The sequence below is a fragment of the Pelodiscus sinensis genome, chromosome 7 (genome assembly GCF_049634645.1).
Source record: "Pelodiscus sinensis isolate JC-2024 chromosome 7, ASM4963464v1, whole genome shotgun sequence".
NCBI classification, from domain to species: Eukaryota; Metazoa; Chordata; order Testudines; family Trionychidae; genus Pelodiscus; species Pelodiscus sinensis.
Window position 1 is genome coordinate 3,178,215 of NC_134717.1, and position 21,523 is coordinate 3,199,737.

At 45.8% G+C, this 21,523-nt stretch overlaps 1 protein-coding gene across 1 annotated transcript in view; it reads left to right on the forward strand.

Moving 5' to 3' along the window:
* Positions 1-289: 289 nt before the first annotated feature.
* Positions 290-21,523, forward strand: part of MAP3K2 (mitogen-activated protein kinase kinase kinase 2) — a 101,797-nt gene continuing 80,563 nt past the window's right edge. Inside the window, exon 1 of the mRNA XM_075933035.1 lies at positions 290-626. The gene's annotated coding sequence lies outside the window, so the exon portion shown is untranslated. The remainder of the gene's footprint in view (positions 627-21,523) is intronic.

The window sequence follows — 21,523 nt, forward strand, 5'->3', positions numbered from 1 at the left end:
GCAGCTTCTTGCCACTAGCCTACACGCACAAGCGATGTGAGCGGGCCCGCCGCGCCGCTCTTCACGCGCATGCGCCAGATCAACGGGCGACCTTTTCTAAGTACGCATGCGCCAGCGAGGGGCTGCTTTGCCTCCCGTCTAGCGTCGGTTGGGCTGGCGCTCTGTGCGTGCCCGCTGGGGTTCTGGCGTCATGACGTTTCCCTCCAGCTCGCCCCGCCCCGTCTTACGTCACGAGTTTCTGCGTGGAGGAGGCGGAGCTTTCAGCAGGGACGGCGACGGCGGTTACCCCCCCCCCTTTTTGCCCTCGGTCCGCGTGAGGGTGGCGGGCGCCCCCTCCCCCTCCCCCTCGGCAGCTCGCTCCCCTTCGGCGCCCCCTCCCCTCCCCGTTCCGGGCCGTGCCCCGCCCCCTTCTCCTCAGGCCTCGTCTCCCGCCGACAGGCCCGCAGCGCCGGGGGGCCGGGGCAGGGTCCTCCCCCCTGCGCCCGGAAACCTGGCTGCGCCCCCCGAGCCGGCTCCCCGCCCGCATCCCCCGGGCCCGCGCCGCGGCAGGGAGCTGTGGGGGGCGCTCACGGGGCTCGGGCACCGGCGGCTTCCTCCTCCGCGCTCGGGGCTCGGCTGGGACCCAGGTAGGTGCGTGGGGGCGGCGAGGGGGGCGGAGGTCGGGAGGGCCAGCCTGGGGGGCGGGCTTCCCTCAGCCTGTGGGGGAGGGGATATTGAATGTGGGGGGAAGGGGGAGCCTGAGCTGTGGGGGTGGGGGAGGGGATATTGAATGTGGGGGAGCCTGAGCTGTGGGGGTGGGGGAGGGGATATTGAATGTGGGGGAGCCTGAGCTGTGGGGGTGGGGGAGGGGATATTGAATGTGGGGGGAAGGGGGAGCCTGAGCTGTTGGGGTGAGGGCAGAGCCTGAACTGCTGAGATGAGGGGAAGGGGGGGGCGGGACCCGGGGAAGCCACTTGCCCGGGGAGAGGGGGGACGGAAGTACCTTGAGTGTGTGGGGGAGAGCCTGAACTACCGAGGTGTGAGACAGGGAAGGGTCATGAGCTGCCGTGTGTGTGTGTGTGTGTGTGTGGAGGTGGGGGGGGAGCTGCTGAGTGGCAGTGGTGGGCTTGTGGGGACACAGCACTGAGAAGTCCAGGTGGGTGGGGAAGACAATGAGGACTAGAGTCTGGAGACCTCAGGTGGGGGGGTGGCATGTTAGTGTCAGGCGTCTGGGGGGGGGGGGGCATCTTCATGAGCTGAGCTCTTTACAGCAAAGCGCTCTTTCCCTGAATGCACTGAAAGTGACCAGAATCTTGTGGGTTGCTATTCACAAAGAGTAAACAGGAATACCTAAGGCCAAGTAATAAAGTTGTTTAAATGAACTTGCACAAGACAGTAGTTGTTTGTGGCTTTTGTGGATGTTAATTGAAGATAATATACATAAATATTTCTAACTGTACAGCCTTGATGACATAGATGTTTTATATATTTAAAAAAGTGTAATGTCACTTAGGCTTTTGATAGTATTCTCGTCATTGGAACACTTACAGTCTTCTTCCTGTAAAGTGTTCTATGATGGTGGCAGTACTGTGAGATGGTTATGTGGGTTGGATATCACCAGGTATTTTTGTCAGAAAAGAGAACATGAGGTTTTTTTTCCCCCTCTCAGTTGTGAAATGCATTGCAGTACGTGTAAGGTATTTCCAGGATTTCTGCTTTTTCTTGGCAAACAAATTTTTAAAGGTTTGCCATAAAACTGATGGCTTTAGAGATCAAAGCATGAAAGATGCTAAGCAATTATGGGTATTGTATTGTGAAAGCTTTTTTTATTTTTGGTGGCCCATGCTGAAGGGAATAAGAGACGTCTGTCTTGCATTTTTGAAAGAAGGGGGAGCTTATGGTATACACAAATAGCCCTAAATTGTGAAATTCTTTTTAAAACAATGCAGTATTTTTCTGAGTATAAGAGGTCTTCAGAAATTTGCTGCTTCTTATGTGGCAAAGTTTTAGTATTTGCAAGATGAATGTCTACATACTACTTCTTATGTGGCAAAGTTTTAGTATTTGCAAGATGAATGTCTACATTATCTTATCAAGGAGCATTTGTTGGGGGGAGGGAGCAGAAAATTCTGGGGTTCATTTATTTACTAGATGATTTATCCATCATTGCTCAGGTCCTTAACCCAGATGAGTTTTGCTTTTCTTCATTTAAATCATTGTTCTGGGGGAGGGGTTGGGGATGAGGGGTTCAGGATGCAGAGTGCCATGGGGAAAGAGGGGAACCCCAGCCCTCTCTCATTGCAGCAGCTTGGGGCCAGGTGAGAAGCACCTGTTCAAGGCTGCTGCAGGGAGCACAGCCAGAGAAGGGTTACATGTCCTCCACCTGGGGGGCAAGACAGATACAGACAGACAATCTCTCTGAAATATATACCTGTAGTACAAGATAGCTGTCCCTTTCTCCATTTTTGCTGGCCCAGTGGGGTATAGCTGTCCCCATCTCCATCTCTGTCCTCTTGCTAACCCCCTGTGGTCATTTCACAGTATAAGTGTCCCTCCTACTGGATCCCCCTCTTTCCATTTTATGAGATACAATCAAATTCCAGGCACATCCTATTGCTGTAAGTTATGATAAGAGAAAGCTGCATACCAAATGTGGTGGTCCTAGTTGTTACTGTTTAGGAGGAGTTCTTGAAAAGACAGACTCACAGATGGATGGACAGCTGCACATTTCTAAAATACATTTTAAGATTTTATTAGTGGAGGGCAGAGAAAATGAAGAAGTATTAGGAAAGACCCTGGACACTATGTTGCAGTGTTGAAATTTATAGAATTTTTCTTCATGAGACTAAAATATCTCCTTCATAAACTGCAACATACTAAGACAAATGGGAAATTGGTATTTGCTTTGATATACACTGTTTCTTACAGGAGTTCTGTTCTTTTTTCCTTTCTCTCCCTCCATTCTGCATTGACATACACATTCATGTTAATTGTTAGTGTCGCTAAATATTAGAGTAAAAGGGCAATCTATGTTTTCATAAAGCAGAATGACAAGCTGGTGTTTTACAAATTGACTTGTATTTGGAGAAAATATACATATCCCGTTAGTCTTGTGAAAATCTTTGTGTCATTGATTTACATTAATTGAGGGCTATTGTAAAGAAAAGGTAATTTAAAAAAAAATAGGGTTAATCTTGGCTTGTTTGAGGGATTTCTAAATGGAAGTGTGAAAGGAAACTTGTTTTATGGATAACTAGAGTGTTAAGTACCTAGAAATTTTGAACAGTGCATAGTATATAGGGAGGTGACATCCATAGGGGCAAGGATGATGTTATGAGGGAGTTAGTTAAGGATGTTAAGTAGTGAGTAAATGGCTATTTGTGTACTCAGTATAATTCCTATCGGGTACACGATTAATCGATAAGGGTCCGTTGCAGCTCTGCAGTTTAAATGTAGTCGGAGCCGGGTGTGCAGGCAGCTTGGCTCCTACTACGTTTAAACTGCAGAGCCGCAGCGGGGGTAGATCCGGGACCCGGTGCAAACTGGGACTGGACCACTGCGACTCTGCCTTTTAAATGTAGAAAGAGCCAGACTGCTCTTACTACATTTAAAAGGCAGGGGTGTTGCAGCACGGTGGCACCTCTGCCTCCCCTGCCCCTCCCCCTTGCATCATGGAGACAGTGCTGGGAGGAATCAGCTTCTAAGCTGGCTCCTCCTAGCACCAGCTCCTGCTTCCCTACCCCCTCTCCGCCCCCCCCCTCCCCTCCGCCTCTTGATGTGGAGGCAGGGGGAATGCAAGTAGTTGACTCAGCTAGGCTTATCAGGTAATCAACTAATTGACTACTCTTTTATGTTCCTATTATTCGTTATGGAGTTTGTGGATTAAGTCATTTGTGTCTTGGTGGATGCTGGATCTTTCTCTGAGTGATTTGAGGGCGGTTTCTAAGGCTGTCTATACTATGCAGCTTTTACTAACAAGGCTATGTTGATATAGTCCCATTGCTAAAAGTTGGGCAGTGTAGTCACTGTTCGTTAGCCCTTTTGATGACGAAAGACTTCTACCCCCATGAGTGGCATTTGCTTTGTCAGCAGGCTGTTTGCACCAGCACTTTTTTCAGCAAAACTTTTCTCTCTGTTTTTTTTGGAGGGAGGAAGATGGGGTTGTGTGGAGAAGGTTTAGACCTCTGAACAACAAACGTTTTGTCACTCAATAGCCTGTGTAGACATAGCCTAAAAGTCCTGATATTCCTTCAGAGTGTGCCACGGTCAGATATGATGGGTCTGCCTGGGTTCCTTAGTTTGTGTACCTTAGGAATCTTGTAAAAGATCTCTGGAGCTGGTTTGTGGTAGATGAGCTTGTAGATTTTGTTTGGGAAAGAATTTGATAATATCCTTAATTTCCTGGGTAAATTATGGTATGAAGTCACCTTTAATTCTTTGTAGTGGGTGGTGTTGGAGAGTTGTCATTGACTTAATTGTTCTAGTCGTCATAATTGTGGACATTGGTGGCATCTGCTTTTGTCTGCTGGCTAGATCATTCTCTGGCGGTAAGCTTTCAGGGACTGTGTAGCTGTCCTTTTGAAGGTGGGGAGATTGTGGTAGCTGTGATGTTTAAGGGTTTCAGTCAATCAGTGTAATGATCAAGAGTGTGGTTACATCTGTGGTGTCCTGTCGGATGATTCTTTTGTGTTATGATGGTCTGTGGGGTCATGAACTGAGTGGAGTGTCATCATTGTTGAGAGAATTTTTTGAGGTGTATGTAGTGGGAAAATTCTTTGTTCTCCACATGTTTGCATGGTATTAGATTCTGTAGTGGGGCAGAAGTTCAGTCCCTTGGAGTACAGATAATTCATAACTTTGCTGGACACAAATTTATGGACAGCATCTGAGCCATAACAAGGCATTTCAGAGCACAAGGCATATTTGTGCGTGCTCTGCCATTTTTTGTGTTCTATAGTTTTATGCCCTGGGTGGTTGCCATGCTCATCCTACTCTGGTTATGACCCTGTGCTTTCACATGTTTCTCCCTCCAGGCTGCCAGCTCTTGCTATATTTAAAATGCAGATCCGCAGCACTCCTGGCTCTGTAGGACCTACCCCTGCTGCGCCCTTGCAATGTAAATGTAGTAGGAGCCGGGCTGCCTGCACGCCCAGCTCCTACTACATTTAAACTGCAGAACCTTATCAACTACACAATTAGTCAAGTACCTGTCTCTTAACATCCTTAAACTGGAGATTTAAAAAGTGGGGCAGGCGATCAAGGAGCATGGATCCATTTGACTGAATTATTGTTCTTTACACAGTTACTCAGTTTTTAACAGATTAACAAGCACGGATGACCCTCTATAGCTGCTCTTTTTATAGGTGTTCTGGGAGCATACTTTTCTCGAATGGATATCCTTATGAACAGTTTTCCAAGTGGCGTGTATGTTCTCTAACAAACAAGCAGACAGGTTCAAGACCAAAAAATGACATGGAGAGATTAGAATGGTGTATGGGGAATTATTGGTGCTAACAAGTATGAAACTAGCGCTTCAAATAGTGTTCCCTTGCAGCCCAATTTTTGCTGCTACCCACAGAGTTCTATACAGCATCAGCAACAGTAGTCAGAATCTCCCAAGTTTCATTGTGCTTGGGAAAGTTATGAGCAGCAGCTGAAGCAATGGAGCTTTTTGTAAACCCAGCATGGCACCACTACATCATATCTATATTTAGAACACTCTTCCCAACTGTAAAAGCTAGAAACATTTTAAAATTAAACAGCAGACAGGAAGAAACCATGCGTACTCACCTATTGAATTAAAGCAAATTTATTTTAATCCTGCATCTTTTATAATGCCTTTATATTACTTCATGTAATTGGGCTGCAGGGAATGGGAGGTTAGCGATCCAAAAAGAGACTGTAGGACGGCAAGTGTTCGTGGGAGGATCTCTCAAAAAATAGTCTAAAATGTGGATATGTTTGAAAAAATTGTAGATGTTACCTACTACCACCTGTAGTAGGCAAATAATATTTTCCCTGGACCTTTGGAAGGTGATTAAGAAATGAACCACTTGGTGTATATATATCCCAATACTAATGCTATTACTTGTACTTAAATAGGACTTATCATTAGATGTCATCAGCCTTGACAGAAGTTTCAAGCATTATTCCCCTTTTACAGATGGAATACCAGAGGCAGAATTTCAGAACAAAACTTGAATGAGTGGTCAGTGATTTTTGAATGCCTGACTAGGATCACTTTATGCCTGATTTCCAGAAGTTCTGCACTGAACACCAGCAGCTTCTAAAAGTAGCAATTATGAGTGATCAATATTCCTGAAAATTCATGTTTGTGGATATCAAAAAACCTGGGGGACACCAAATCAGTGGCCACTTAGATTAAAATTGAATACTCAGAAGTAGGGATGTTAAAATGCATGTGTTACATAAGGTTAAAAGAACGGGTCCATCTAGCCCAGTATCCTGTCTGCCGACAGTGGCCAATACCAGATGTCCCAGAGGAAGGGAACACAACAGGTAATCCTCACATGATCCTTTCCAGACAAATGTATTCAGGTAAACGTGGAACTGCTGACAATTTCAGCATTTACATGCAGGGGTTGGGAAGGCTTCTTGTGAGCACCAGCTCCCACCTGTCACCCCCCCACCCACGCTGCTGCCTCTGATACAGTGCAGGGGGACAGGCAACTTTGCAACTCTGGCTCCTGCCTTTATTAGAGGCAGCAGCACAGAGTGCAGGTGTATGTGTAACTCTGCATGATAACCGATAAGCCCAGCCTTATCCGTTAACCGTGTACATGGTTACACTTTCACATCCCTAATCAGAAGGTCATGAGAAAATAATGGGCGAGCTAGGCAAGGCGCTTCAGCTATTCCTATCCCTATGGTCAAGCCCTATGCTGCTCCCAGTCAGAAGTCCTATGACTTTGGCCGCTGAGGGTGGAGGAAGGCCCAGCTGCCCGAGAGCAGTCTCCAGCTTGTGTTCCTGTGAAGGACTTCCCACAGCTGCCTGGACTGTCTTAATTTGGCCTAGGCTGCTGGACCCTTGCATGCTGTTGTCACTACTCTCCAGTAGGGATGTTAAATGGCTTTAATCAACTAATCGATTAGTTGATGCAGTTTTCATCGACTAGTCGATTAGCTAATAAGGGGGGAAAACTGCAGAGCCGCAGTGGGGTTAGCTCCTACCTCCTGGAGCTAACCTGTCTGCAGATCTGCCTTTTAATACATTTACAAGGCTGAAGCACAGCATAGTGACTGGGAATCAGCTGTGCTGGCTGCATCCGACTTCTTCTCTTCTTCCCCTCCCCCCTCGCTGCGCTTGTGCTTTTAAATGTATTAAGAGCCTGGTCCCCCATGGAGATGTTGCTCGGAGGAACTGGCTTTTAAGCCAGCTCCCCTCAGCACTGGCTCCTGGCCCCGTCCCCCCTGCTTCTCTCTGATAGAGGCAGCAGGGTTGGGATGGAAGAAGCTTAGCCAGCATCCCCCTGCCCGGGTGGCTTTACTGACTGCAAGCAGTTGAAAGGTGGTGCAGAGCTAAGGAGCAGCCTCAGCCTGCATACCAGTGGATGCAGCAGGAGAAGGAAATGGGAGAGCATTGTGTGGCCACCCACACCATGGCATCAGCCAATTTACCAGCTGCTCTGCTCTGCTCTACCCAGCTCTGGCTTTTAGCTGCCAGTCTGGCTTTGGACAGGGCTGTGAGTGGCACTTTAAAGATTAACAAATTTATTAGGGTATTAGAACATAAGCTGTCTTGAAGCACTTCACACTTCCACAGACTTAGCAATATATAACCCACTAACAACTGCTGCCCAGCTGCTTTCCCCAAATAATTCCTTTCCTCCCTATGAGGCTAATGGGTAACTTCACCTTGAATGGTCCCTTGAAATATGTTAACTACTTATGCTAAACAGTCTGTGCCACTTGGCATTTAGCAGTGACACTCTGAGTCACTGTCTACTCAGCAGAGAGAATCCGTGGCTTGTCTGTGCCAGCTAACTGGCTAGGATTGGGAGCTGCAGCCATAGGTTTTTTTCCCTGTGTAGACTTATCTGACTTAGTTTCCAGGACCTGGAGAAGTGCTCTGTATAAGCTCAAAAGCTTGTTTCTCTCGCCAACTGAAGTTGGTCCAACAAAGATACTATGCTAGAGCCTCACTTACGAATACCTTAGGAATAAACTCTTAACAAAATGCTGAGGTGGTTGTTTCAAAAATTTAGAAGTGACCATTGACAGCTTTCAGATTTTTCTGTATAGAAGAATGCTACTTTTAGCCATCGGTAATTTAAATGAAACAAGCACTGAAACAAATTCATGACCTTGTCAAATCTCTATTTTATAAACTTTCTGTTAATTTTTTAGTTTACATTTGACAAAGTGTTTGTATTATATTTGCTTTTTTTTTGGTCTTCGCTGCTGCTTGATTGTGTACTTCTGGTTCCAAATGAGGTGTGTGGCTGACTATTCGGTTCATAATTCTAGTGCTCATAACTCTGAGAGTATCTGCTGTATCTCACCCATCTTTTTTCTCTTAATATTCTGGGACTGACTTGGCTACAACAACACTGCATATGTGTAAAAGTGCACATTTCGGTAACAACTGAGGTTTGAGTGAACTGTATAATATAGCAAAAATGCTAGTTTCCTTTGAGACATTAATGCTCTTGTGGAATTAAAAATTAACTTAAACACACACTGAATTTATATATACACAATTTAATATATTTGTACAAGTATGTAAGTATGAGTAGTTATTAAAGTAAAATTCACAGCAAATACATTTAAAAATTGACTTAGAATTATATCTCAGCTTCTTTCATGTGGTCTCTAAGAAAGTAATTCAGAGTCCAGAGCTTTGAATCTTTGAAAATGGTTATAGGTAGATACAGAAGCATGCATTGTTTTATTGTAAATATAAAGTTTGTGCTTTAGCGGGCTAGAATATCAATCGCTGTAAACTTCCTTCACTCATGTTGCCATTGCTATTCTTGAGTTTTCCTGCTGTCAACTTTTCCTTGGCTACTGTGTTCATAAATAATTGGCTCAGATCAGATGTGGTATGATATGTATGCCCGGAGAAATCCTCTTGAGGAAGATTCCATGTATTTGGTTGTTTAAGTGGTATTAACCATCATTTTCTGTGTTTCATTGTCTTATATAAATTTGACTGTTGGCAGACTTTTTAAAATTATAGGATTATGTTTACAAATTAAATGTAACAGTGTATTTTGATGGGGCTTGTTTTGACATACTGTGTCTGTGAGCTATTGAATATCTGCTGCATTCAAAATGGTAATATTTGTGATATCACATTTCAGTGCAGTATCATGAAGATTCTTGTTTGTAAAGATTATTGAGCTAGATGGACCGTTGATCTGACCCAATATGGCCATTCTTATTTGCTTAAATTGAAAGTATAATGCTGCTAAATCTACTATATATTTTGAGAGAGTTTGTTTGTATGTGAGCAAGTGAGAGAGTCTGTCTGTTCAAGAACTCCTCCTAAACGGTAAGAGGTAGGACCATCAAATTTGGTCTCTTATCATAACTTAAAGCAAGGTATGGGTTTGGTGTGTTAAGACAATGGGATATGCCTAGAATGCAGGATTGTTTGCTTTTCATAAAATGGAAAGGGAGGGGTTTGCTAGTAGGGGCAGTTATACTGTGTAATGACCAGGGGAGGGGGAGAACAAGGGGCCTGCTGGCTTAACTACTCCAGCCCCCACAAGTAGAAGTAGCACTATTGATGCTGGTGCTTATATTAGTGTAATTTATGTCACACGGGGGTGATTTATTCACAGTGCTAAGTAGCATCAGGTATGCCAACATAAGTTGTAGTGTAGTCTTTATGAGGTGACTTGAGTTTCTTTCCAGCCTTATATTTCTGATTCTAAATTCAGCTTATGAATAGAGACCACGTTGCAGATGTTTCAGGAGTCTGTGGTGGAATTTTCAAAAGCATTCAGTGTAGGCCTAATTCTGCTGCCTTTGAAATCAGCAGTAAAACTTCCATTGGCTTGAGGGCATGAATCAGGACAACATTGAATGCTTTAGAAAATTCCATTACTTGGTCAATTGTCTATTGCTGTTCTCACTAAAATGACCCCCATAACCTAGGGCAAGAGTGGCAACCTTTGGCTCACAAGAGCCAAATATGGCTCACTAGGGAGCCAGATATGACTCTTCTGGAGTCCCAACTCAGCCCCTACAGCAAAGAGCCTGCACTGGTGCTACAGCCTTGTGCTTGCCTGCAAAACTACACCACCAGTGCTGGCTTCCTGTGGGGGGCGGGGGAGAGAGCCCCGAGCCTCCCCGCTAGATCCGGTGTGCAGGGAACAAAGTGGCTCTGTGCCTGGTGAATGGGAGCGGTAGGAGGCCATGTTTCATGTGGTGCGAAAAGCAAGTGCGCTCCCCCCTCCCTCCAACTTTCATGCTCTCTCCTGCCCCCTTGCCAGACAGCCTGCCCCCCAGCCTGCTTCTGCTCCTTCCCCCCAGCCAGACAGGCCTGCTCCTGTCCCCTACTGCCACCCAACCTTGCACCCTCACCTTCCCTCTTGCCCCCATCCCTATCCCATTCATTGGCAGCCCTGTCCTGCATACTTACCCCCTCATATTTAGCCCCATCCCAGAGGCTGCGGGGGTGGGGGCACAAAATCTACTAACCCTAGAACCTCAGAGTAAATCTGACCTGAAGTCTTGAACCTCAGTCCTCTTGGCCCTCCCCTACTGTGGAGCTGGAGTTTCAGTGGAGTGAGGTGTTTTAGTTGGTGGCCACATCAGTGAGTGTTAGGGGTTTTTAGAGGGATTTTTGTTCTTTTCACTTGTGTGGTTTCCAGACTACTTTTTCTGTGGATCAGTGTCCCCCAACCCAAAAAAGGTTCCCCACTCTTGCCATAAATAAAGAAAATGCTGAAACCTTTGGTGTTGGACATAATATTTTACTTTATTTAAAAATGAAGCCTGGCCAACAACCCCCCAGTTGGGGCCCAGCCCCCATCTGGCCACAGCCTCATAACACTCCTGCACCCCCCCCACCACCAGCCTTGAGCTGTCTATCATACACCTGAACCTCTGCCTTGTGCCGCTCATACACTCACATCCCCAGTCCCTTGCCACAACACACATGCATCTCCCACCCCAACCCCCTGTCCTAAGCTCATCTTACTCTCACATTCCCAGACTTCCTGCACCCCCACATCCCCAGTCTCCTGTCATAAGATTGACAGAAGACAGCCTGAATGTGTGCATGCAGCTGGATTTGACCACTTATGATGTAAACTTCAAAGAAATGTGCAGAAAGATGCAGCAGCAGAAGTCCCATTAAATAAAGTATGTGAGTACAATGTTTCATTTATGGTTTTATTAATCATTGTCAATTATCAATAATATTAACTTGTATATTTTCAGTCATGCAAATGGGCATTCTTATATGGCTCTTTGTTGACCACTTGTTCTGAATTTTGATGAAGTTTGGCTCTTTGGTTTGAAGAGGTTGCCAACCCCTAGCCTCGGGCACAGTATTTCAACTTTTTTGGTATCTGGAATTAGCTTGCTGCCTTCCTAAACTGTGTAAAGGAGATCTAGGCATTGGTGCTGGTCCACGGACCAATTGTTGAGAAACACTGGCCTTACGGGACCAAATGAAGGATTGTGAGCCCAGAAGACTTGAATTGTGTTCTCACTTTTCCAACTAATACTTAATACTTTTTGCTTATTTTGAACTTGCTTTTGTGAGGTCTCATGCCATCCCTAAAATAAAAAGCTATTGGAATATTTACTTTTTATTGCCCAAGAACCCTCCCCTGGATCTCCTTGTGCATCTTGATTTTTGAAGTCTGCTTCCAGTTTGTAAGTTGTGTCTGGTAGGGATGTGAATGTGCATCTGAGTACATGGTTAACCGATGAGCCTGAGCTCATCCATTAACCCTCACAGTGATATGCAGGGGGGGCCTCCACTGCCTCTGGAGGCAGGATCCAGCACTTGGGGAGTGTGATACAGAGGCAGCAGCATGGGGGATGGGGAGCATGCAGGAACCAGTACATACAGGGAGCCAGTTTTCAAGCTGACTCCCTGCACATACCCGTTCCTGCTGAGCCAACTGCCCCCCTATCAGAGGCAGCAATGGGGCGGGGGGGGGGGGGGGGGAGAGGAGGAGAGGAGACAGGTGGGAGCTAGTAGGGGAACTGAAAGATCGTGGTTTAAATGGCTTGGAGCCTGGAACAGAATCTAGATCTTTGGCTTGCAATAGTATGTTTTCACTGTGCAGTTAACTTGGGCTCTTCATAGTGTTGCTTCTAACCTCCATCCTGTCTACACACACAACTTTCTCCCGAGTTTGGTGCTTTAAGCAATTCTCTTATCTTCTGCAGCACCCTTCTAGCTTTAAGCCAACTAGGACAATATTTATCATTAATTTAACTAGTGTCAAGTAGTGCAGTGATTACAAGGCTGGTGTAATATTCTAATCTCTGGTCCTCCTAATCTCTCTTTTCAGTTCCTATATTAGGGTATGTTTCTTAAGTAATTGGGAGGACTGTGCCTTGGGTGAGTGGGTTCAGGAGGAGGCATCTAGCCAGAAGATTCTGGATTTTGAAAACTATTTTGCAATTATCTTCCAACAGCAGTACAAGTAAAAAAATGCAAAACACACATGAGTTAGCTCTGGAGTCAGAAAATAAAGCTTGTGTGCACACCCTTAGGTCATCTCTTGCACATGTTTTAGAAGTCTCTTATTGTATGTTCACTTTGTCAACTATTGTGTACAAAAATAGGTGTACTTGCCAAGAGGTTAAGTTTAGTTCCTGATGTGAGGTGTGTGTGAAATCACTTTATGCATGCTAATGTCCAGTTACATAGGGATCTGTTTCTGTCCTTGCCACTGCCTTGCCTCTGGCAGACATTTTTTGCTGTTCTTGGGTTTTTTGTCTGTCTTGTCACTTGTTTCTTTCCCAGCATCCTCTTCTTATTTTGCATCTCTGTGGAGTATGCACAGCAGAAAAGAACACAAAGGAAATGCTCTCCTGCTAAGCACTGTAAAATAGTTAGACAGCAGTAATGGTTTGAATAATGACATTCAAACCTGTTTCAAATTACTAGTGCTTATGAAGGGACCACTACTTTGTAGGAGCACAGGTGCAATAGGTGTTGGATTCCTTCACTTGGATGAGTTAACAAATTGATGATGATGTGGGAGAACACAGTTCTTACTATTTTTCAGCTCTTTACAAGCACATCCTATTCTGAGGACTTCTCAGCTTAAGTCTGGTCTACACTAGAAAAGGTTTGCTGGTATAGCTGTACTGACAAACCCTCCTAATATTTATGCAAGTTTTCTTGGGGAGTTAGGGGAAGGGGAACGTGCTTTTGCTGGTATAGCTTATAATAGTCCCCCAAACAAGGTATACTGGCAAAACACTTCTTTGGCTATACTTGTGCCTAAAATAGGGCTTTTGCCATTATAAAAACATAAAAATCATACTTCTAATTGACATTAAAAGTTTCTGTATAGACCTGGCCTTAGTGGAAAGGATAAGAAGTCAGACAGTTGTCCTGATAGGGCAGATTGAGGGCAGTACTGGTAGAAAATGGTATTAAAAACAAAACTAATATCAACAGTGGTCATTAAGAAAAGCATGGGGAGGGGGAGGTGACATCTTTACATACAAATCAGCGGTGGGCAAGCTAGGTTACTGAGTGAGCTAGATGCGTGGCCGTCTGTCCTTCACTTCAGTTGGCTACAAGATTGTCATCAAAATGTTATCCTGAGATAGGGTAGTTTTGTTAACTGCACTTGCGTACCTAGAATTTGCAGGGTGTGCCAATTGAATTGTAGCAGCGTTTGGATGCAGAGGGCACGCATGGCTCTCGCAGTCGATGTTACGTGCAGTCAGCACACACCACACTTCATGTGTCCTTGCTTTACATGTATATCACTTTAGTAATACTGGTAGGGAAAAAACGATGTGGACAGAAATCAATGGAATATGTACATGGGTACTGGCCTTTTGGGCAATGCTTAGAACCCCAATGAGCTGCAGATTGCCCACCATTGATATAAATGAGTTAACTCAATGGAGATGGTGATTAAACCAAAACTATTGAACAGGCTGCTGGTGTAGAAAGAAATGTTTACATGAGAAAACCATATAAATCAGGTGCCTCAAACTCGCAGCCTGGAGCAGTTCCGCAACCTGAGCAGTTCCACAATCTGGCCCTTGAATCGCTGCTGGCATGTGGATGGGAGGACTCTGCACACTCCTCCTGTGACCACAGGATTGGGCTGGTGGTGGTGCAGAGCTAGCAGCTGGAAGCTGCTATAGTACCACTGTGCTGCTGGGGGCCCCCTGATGTGGGATTTAAATTGTCTGGGGGTGGCAGGCAAGGCAGAGGAAACACAAAGGGGAGTGCACGTAGGGGCCAGGGGGGAGTGGCACAGAGACCCCACCTTGCCCTAAAGCCCTGCCAGAGAGGGTTGCCTGCTGGCCCACTAAGAGGATTTGAGGACTGACAGTGACCCTAGGGTAAACTGAGTTTGAGACCCCCAGATCTAAATGCGGATAGTTTTCAGTATTATGGAGGCATGAAAAAGAGAGCCAGAATTTCACCTTGGAGTGGAGATTTTACATTACAGCAAAGCAGCTGGAGACTGGCGAATACTTGATAATGAATATAAAATTAGAACATCTGACTCTGCTGACAGCCACAGTAATAAAGGAAATTAAAATGTTGAAATCCCTCCTGAAACTCCTTCAGGGATCTAAAGAAAGCAACAGATGTATTTTATTAAAGAGTATTGGGGAAATTCTACCCTACACATTTTTGAAAAGCAAGTTCTGATTCCTTGACTGTGGTTGATTTTTTTTTTTAAATCTTTCTTTATTGTGCAATTTGACAGATTAATGTCAGTGTCACAGTTACGGAGAAGCTAGCATCATACTTACAAATGTATTAGAATTGAGTTTTATCAGGAGTATTAATATTTTATTTTTTGAGAAAAATCTAATTGAAATGGGAAAAATCAAAACATAGAACATGAACAAAAGTTCCTGGTGGTTTGATGAAAAATGAATTGACACAAGAAAAATAAGAATTTAAAAATCATCCTTTTATGCATTTTTCCCCCACTGGAGTGGCTACTTTTTTTGTACTATTTCTACAAGAAACCTAAAATACTCTGGGACCCTGTCCTTTGGTCATGTTATTCCTCGTACTAACTTCTAGAATCACCTTTTGTGTTGCAAGTATATGACAATGATGTATTTTATAAATTTTTAGTCAGAATAGCACGCTGCTTTTAGGAATGTTAAAGCAAAAGACTTCCAAATACATAGAAAGTGTGACAGTCATATATGTTGATTTGTTGATAGAACTTGACCTGCTGCTCACAAACAGGGAGGAATTAGTGGGGACAGTAGATGTGGGTGGCAACCTGGGAAGCAGTAATCATGAGATGGTCAATTTCAGGACCCTGAGGAAAGGAAGAAAGGAGAGCAGCAAAATAAAGACCTGGACTTCAGAAAAGCAGACTTGGACACCCTCCGGGAACTGATGGGCGGATCCCCTGGGATGCTAACGTGAAGGGGGTAGGAGTCCAGGAGAGCTGGCACTATTTTAAAGAAGTCTTATTGAAGGCACTAAGGATGTTGAGTATCAGGTAATTGACTAATCGAATAGTTGATGCATTTTTGCATTGTCTATTCGATTTGTTGATAGGGCACCTCCACCTTTGAGGTGTAGCAACAGCCCTGCTACACTTCAAAGGTGAAAGTGCTGAAGCCTGGGGTCAGCTGGGGACTCCCCCGCTGGCCCTGGGCTTCGTGTGGTGCTGCTACAGTGGCATTTCAAAGTGTCAGTGCTGCATAGAGCATGGGAGCTGACCCTGGGCTCCGTGTGACGCTGCTGCTTTGAAGTACCCCCCCTTCCCCTTCTCCCCCCCCCCCACTACCTCTGTCTGATAGTCAGTGGGGGAGGGGAGAGTGATTAGTCAACTAGTCCTTCACATCCCTTGAAGGCATAGGAACAAACCATCCTGATGCGCAGTAAAAGAAGCAAATATGGTAGGCGACCAGCTTGGCTTAAAGTGAAATCCTTGGTGAGCTTAAACACAAAAAGGAAGCTTGCAAGAAGTGGTAACTTGGACAGATGAGTAGGGAGGAGTATAAATATATTGCTCACGCATGAAGGGGTGTAATCAGGAAGGCCAAAGCGCAATTGGAATTGCAGCTAGCAAGGCATGTGAAGGGAAACAAGAAAGGCTTCTACAGGCATGTTAGCCGTAAGAGGGTGATCCAGGAAGGTGTGGGGTCCTTACTGGATGAGGGAGGTAACCTAATGACATGATGTGGGAAAAGCTGAAGTACTCAATGCTTTTTTGGCCTCTGTCTTCAGACAAGGTCAGCTTGCAGACTACTGCAGTAGGTAACATGGTATGGGAAGGAGGTGGGCAGCCCTCGATGGAGAAAGAACAGGTTAAGAACTATTTAGAAAAGCTAGACGTACACAAATCTAAGGGGCTGGATTTAATGCATCCAAGGGAGCTGAGTTGGCAGATGTCATTGCTGAGCCATTGGCTGTTACCTTTGAAAACTTGTGGAGATTGGGGGAGGTCCCAGATGACTGGAAAAAGGTAAATGTGTAGTGCCCAACTTAAAAATAGGGAAGAAGGACAATCCAGGGAACTACAGACAAGTCAGCCTCCTAGAAAAAAATCATGGAGGGGATCCTCAAGGAATCCATTTTGAAGCACTTGGAAGAAAGGAAAGTGATCAGGAGTAATCAGCATGGATTCACCAAGGGCCAGTCGTGCCTGACCAACCTGATTGCCTTCTGTGATGAGGTAACTGACTCTGTGGACATGGGGAACTCGGTGGATATATACCTTGATGTTAGCAAAACTTTCGATAGTCTCCCATGGTATTCTTGCTAGCAAGTTAAGGAAGTATGGATTGGATAAATGGACTGTAGGGTAGATAGAAAGTTGGCTAGATTATCGGGCTCAATGGGTATTAATCAATGGCTTGATGTCTGGTTGGCAGTGATTTCAAGTGAAGTGCCCCAAGGGTTGATTCTAGGGCCGGCTTTGTTCAACATCTTTATTGATGACCTGGATGAAGGGATAGATTGCATCCTCATAAAGTTTGTGGATGACACTAAGTTAGGGGGAGAGGTAGATATGTTGGAGGGTAGGAATAGGGTCCACAGTGACCTAGGGAAATTGGAGGATTGGGTCAAAAGAAATCTGATGAGGTTCAACAAGGATAAGTGCAGAGTCCTGCACTTGGGATGGAAGAATCTCAAGCACTGTTACAGGCTGGAGACCAACTGGCGAAGCAGCAGTTCATCAGAAAAGGACCTTGGGATGACAGTGGATGAGAAGCTGGATACGAGTCAACAGTGTGCCCTTGAAGCCAAGTAAGCTACTGGTATATTAGGGTGCATTAGGAACAGCATTGCCTGCAGATCTTGAGAAGTGATTATTCCCCTTTATTTGGCACTGGTGAGGCCAGAGCTGGAGTATTGCATCCAATTCTTGGCCCCCCCATTACAGAAAGGATGTGGACAAGTTGGAGAGGGTCTAGCAGAGGGCTACGAAGATGATTAGGGGCTGGAGCACATGACCTATGAGGAGAGGCTGAGGGATTTAGGCTTGTTTAGACCAGAGACGAGTGAGGGGGGATTTGATAGCAGCCTTCAACTTCCTGAAGGGAGGTTTGAAAGTGGATGGAGACAGGATATTTTCAGTAGTGACAGATAGCAAGAACAAGGAGCAATGGTCTCAAGTTACAGTGGGGGAAGTCTAGGCTGGATATTAGGAAAAAACAGTGCTTTTTGTGTGATGGTACTGCCCGGTACGCAGTACTGGCACCTCCAGTCAGAGCTCAACAACCTTTCCCCCTGGAGTACTGGCACCTTTGCTTTTTTTTTTTTTTTTGGTTTAAAAAAAAAAAAAAAGCTGGGGAAAACTATTTCACTAGGCGAGTGGTGAAGTACTGGAATGGGTTACCTAGGGCGGTGGTAGAATCTCCATCCCTAGAGATTTTTAAATCCTGGCTTGACAAAGTCCTGGCTAGGATGATTTGGCTGGGGTTGGTCCTGCTTTGGGCAGGGGGTTGGATTCTGGCTTCCTGAGGTCTCTTCCAGCCCTATGATTCTAACTGATTATAAAAGCAAATATGGGTACTCAAGATTTTGCACAGTAATTTAAATTTGGTGTATATTGCTTTCAGGTATGTGTTGGAAAGCCTTATGGAGCATTGGAGTGTTGGTGCCGTTTTTGTAGGCAACGTGAAGGTGGAAAGAATTGCACAAGTCTTTCCCCATAACTTGTATTAATGTTTTTAAGAGGTTGGATGAGCTATCTGAGTGTATTTTATTTGCTAATGCATAAATACTACATTTTTTTAAAAAGCAGTATTGAATACTGAAGTGATTGGTAAGGGTGTAGAATGTTTTTAGCTTTGTTCCTGGTCAAAATCTAGCCCAGTTTGTTGTGTGGTAGTTGTGGATGTTTGCTGGTCTCCACATAATGAATTAGTGGTTTTGGCCCACTTCCTCATGGGCTGATGTCCACTTTAGAAACCATTTCCTCATTTGGCGTCCTTGTTGATAGTTTCTTGAAAGGTTCCAGTTTTAATTCTGTGGACTACCATATCTCCTGTATGAAAATCCCCCTCACCTCAGAGTTAAGGCTGCTTTATTCACAGCTATGGCCTGTGTTTTAACTAGCAATAGAGAGACAAGGGTGTTTTACTTAAAACAAAAAAAGGGGGGGGGGAGGGAAACCTGTTTGTAAAATGATAAAAGGGTAGGACGGCTTGCAGAGAGAGGGAGGGCACTTAAAATTACTTTAAAATATAAACATTTCAAGTTGACAGTCCCTCCTAAATTAGTTTTAAAAATGTTTTTGGTGTTGAATGTTTATGAAGCAGAACATTGTTCACCTTGTAAATGTTAAAGGAAAGTTTGTGTATAAATTTTTGGTGCTTCTCTTTCCATGCAGAAACTAAGAAGTATTTTGTCCCATGTTTGTTGCTAGTGCCCTAAGCACTTCCTATTTCCACATTCAAAGGAAGCCGCAACTACCCTGTTAGGTGCATGAAATGTGAGCTATTTATTTGATTGAGAGTGCATACTACAAGAGAGAGAAGATAATTTTCTAATAGAATCTGTTGAATTTCTGCATATAATGTGAAAGAAAAACTTATTGCATGACTGTCACCTGCAGTACATGGCTCTGGTATTTTTATTCTATCTTCTACTACTAGTGGTAGTGCAGATACTTTTGGACCAGTAAACTCTTGTAAGTATCTCTTCTGGATGATTCCATATACAGTAAACGTCCGATAATCCAGCACCTTTAGGACCCAGGGGGTGCCGGATTATCAGATATGCAGGACTATCAGAAGGGGGGGGGTCTGGAGTGGGGTGGGAGGGGATGCCATCCCAGACCCCTCATAGCCCCCCCCTTACGATAGTCCGGCTCTGCCTCAGGCGTCCCTGATTCAGCCTCTGCTGGTCAGTTTCAGCAGCAGCTGAATGGGGGATGCCTGCAATAGAGCAGCTGGGGTACTGCCCGGTTGGTCCCGTAGCGCTGCCCCTTGGGGCTGCGGGACCAACCCGGCAGCACCCCAGCTGCTCTTGGGGATGCCTGGGGCAGAGCAGCTGGAGTGCTGCTGGGTTGGTCCCGCAGCGCCAAAGGACGGCGCTGCGGGACCAACCCGGCAGGACCCCAGCTGCTCTGCCCCAGGGGTCCCCAAGTCAGCTGCTGCTGAAACAGATCAGCAGCTGGTTCCAGGAAGCCCCGGGCAGAGCAGCTCTGCCCCAGGCTTCCTGGAATCAGCCGCTGATCTGTTTCAGCAGCGGCTGAATCGGGGATCCCTGAGGCAGAGCAGCTGGGGTCCTGCCAGGTTGGTCCCACAGCGCCGAGGGGTGGCACTACGAGACCAACCCGCAGCACCCGAGCTGCTCTGCCCCAGGCATCCAGATTCAGCCTGCTGGTGAAACTGACGCTGCTGGTCAGTTTCAGCAGCAGCTGAATCCAGATGCCTGGGGCAAAGCAGCTGGGGTGCTGCCGGGTTGGTCCCGTAGCGCCGCCTCTCAGCGCTGTGGGACCAACCTGGCAGGACCCCAGCTGCTCTTCCCCAGGCGTCCCCAAGAGCAGCTGGAGTGCTGCCGGGTTGGTCCCACAGCCCCGAGGGGCAGCGCTACGAGACCAACCCGGCAGCACCCCAGCTGCTCTGCTCCCGGCTTCCCCGATTCAGCTGCTGGTCAGTTTCAGCAGCAGCTGAATGGGGGAAGCCTGTCCGGCTGCCCCAGCACTTCTGGGTTCCTGATGGTGCCAGACCATCAGGAGTCCTGGAGCATTGGATGCCGGACTAATGGAGTTTTACTGTAGTTTAATATTAGCAGAAGTCACTATATCTCTAGTACTGACTTTAATACTGAGAGCTGTTAGATTGGCACTGGCAATAATATCTGAACTAGCTCCCACTCTCCCCGCCCTCTAGCACTCATGCCCTGCCTCTACAGGTCTGTCACCTACAGTGTCTTCTGCCTGTAGCTCTCCTCACTTAGTTCAATCTCCAGTACTTTCTCAGCTCAGTCTTTTAGCTGATAACGACAAGATGAATGCATCACCGATAGGGTCACGCTCACACTATTACAGAGTCCGACCTCATCAAAACCCCTGGTACCCACACTGGGCTTATACCCCCCTCCCCTCCTTACCCACCTCAGTGGGCGACTTGGAAACATTGGGACCCATATAGAAACCAGTCCTCAACCCACTCTACACCAGCAAAAAGATGCTTGCCTCCAACCTGGTCCCTTCCTCCAACAGAAGATTCTGAGGAGGAGGACGGACAAATAGCTGACAGAGACCCAGATTCTCATGCATTCGGCATGTTTCCAACAGATAATTCTTCGTCGCTGCTGGATGATGCAGTCATACCATCAGACTCATGCCCAAGGGGCCATCTTAAACAATTTCGATAGCTATTTAAAAGAGTGTCAGCAAGCCAACAGGTCCCTCTCCAAGAAGTGCAGGAAAAAGAGCACCCTTGTTAAAGAATTTACACCCCATGTAGCAGGGGAAATTACCTTGCCCATAGATAAGGCAATTAGGAGACACCATATGAACTATGGAAAACACCTGCATCTATCCAGCCCATCAGCAAAACGGTGGACAGGAAATAACTTTGTTCACCCAAAAGACATGGAATTTTTGTACGTACACCCCCCAGCTGAATTCCTTGGTTGTGGAATCGACCCAGTAGAGATCCAGACTACCACAGTAAAGGACAGGTAGTCAAGACAAAGGCCACAAGAAGTTACTTCTCTTCAGCAGAAAGATCTACACTTGCTCCACACTGCAACTGAGAATTGCAAATTACTCTGCTCTTTTGGCAAACCATGATTTTGATAACTATTCAGAATTGGGGGATCTCATTGAACACCTCCCTGCGTTGAAATAACCTATCCTCAAGGCGATAGTCCACGAGGGCCACACAAGTGCCCGCACCACCCTACAAACAGCATTGG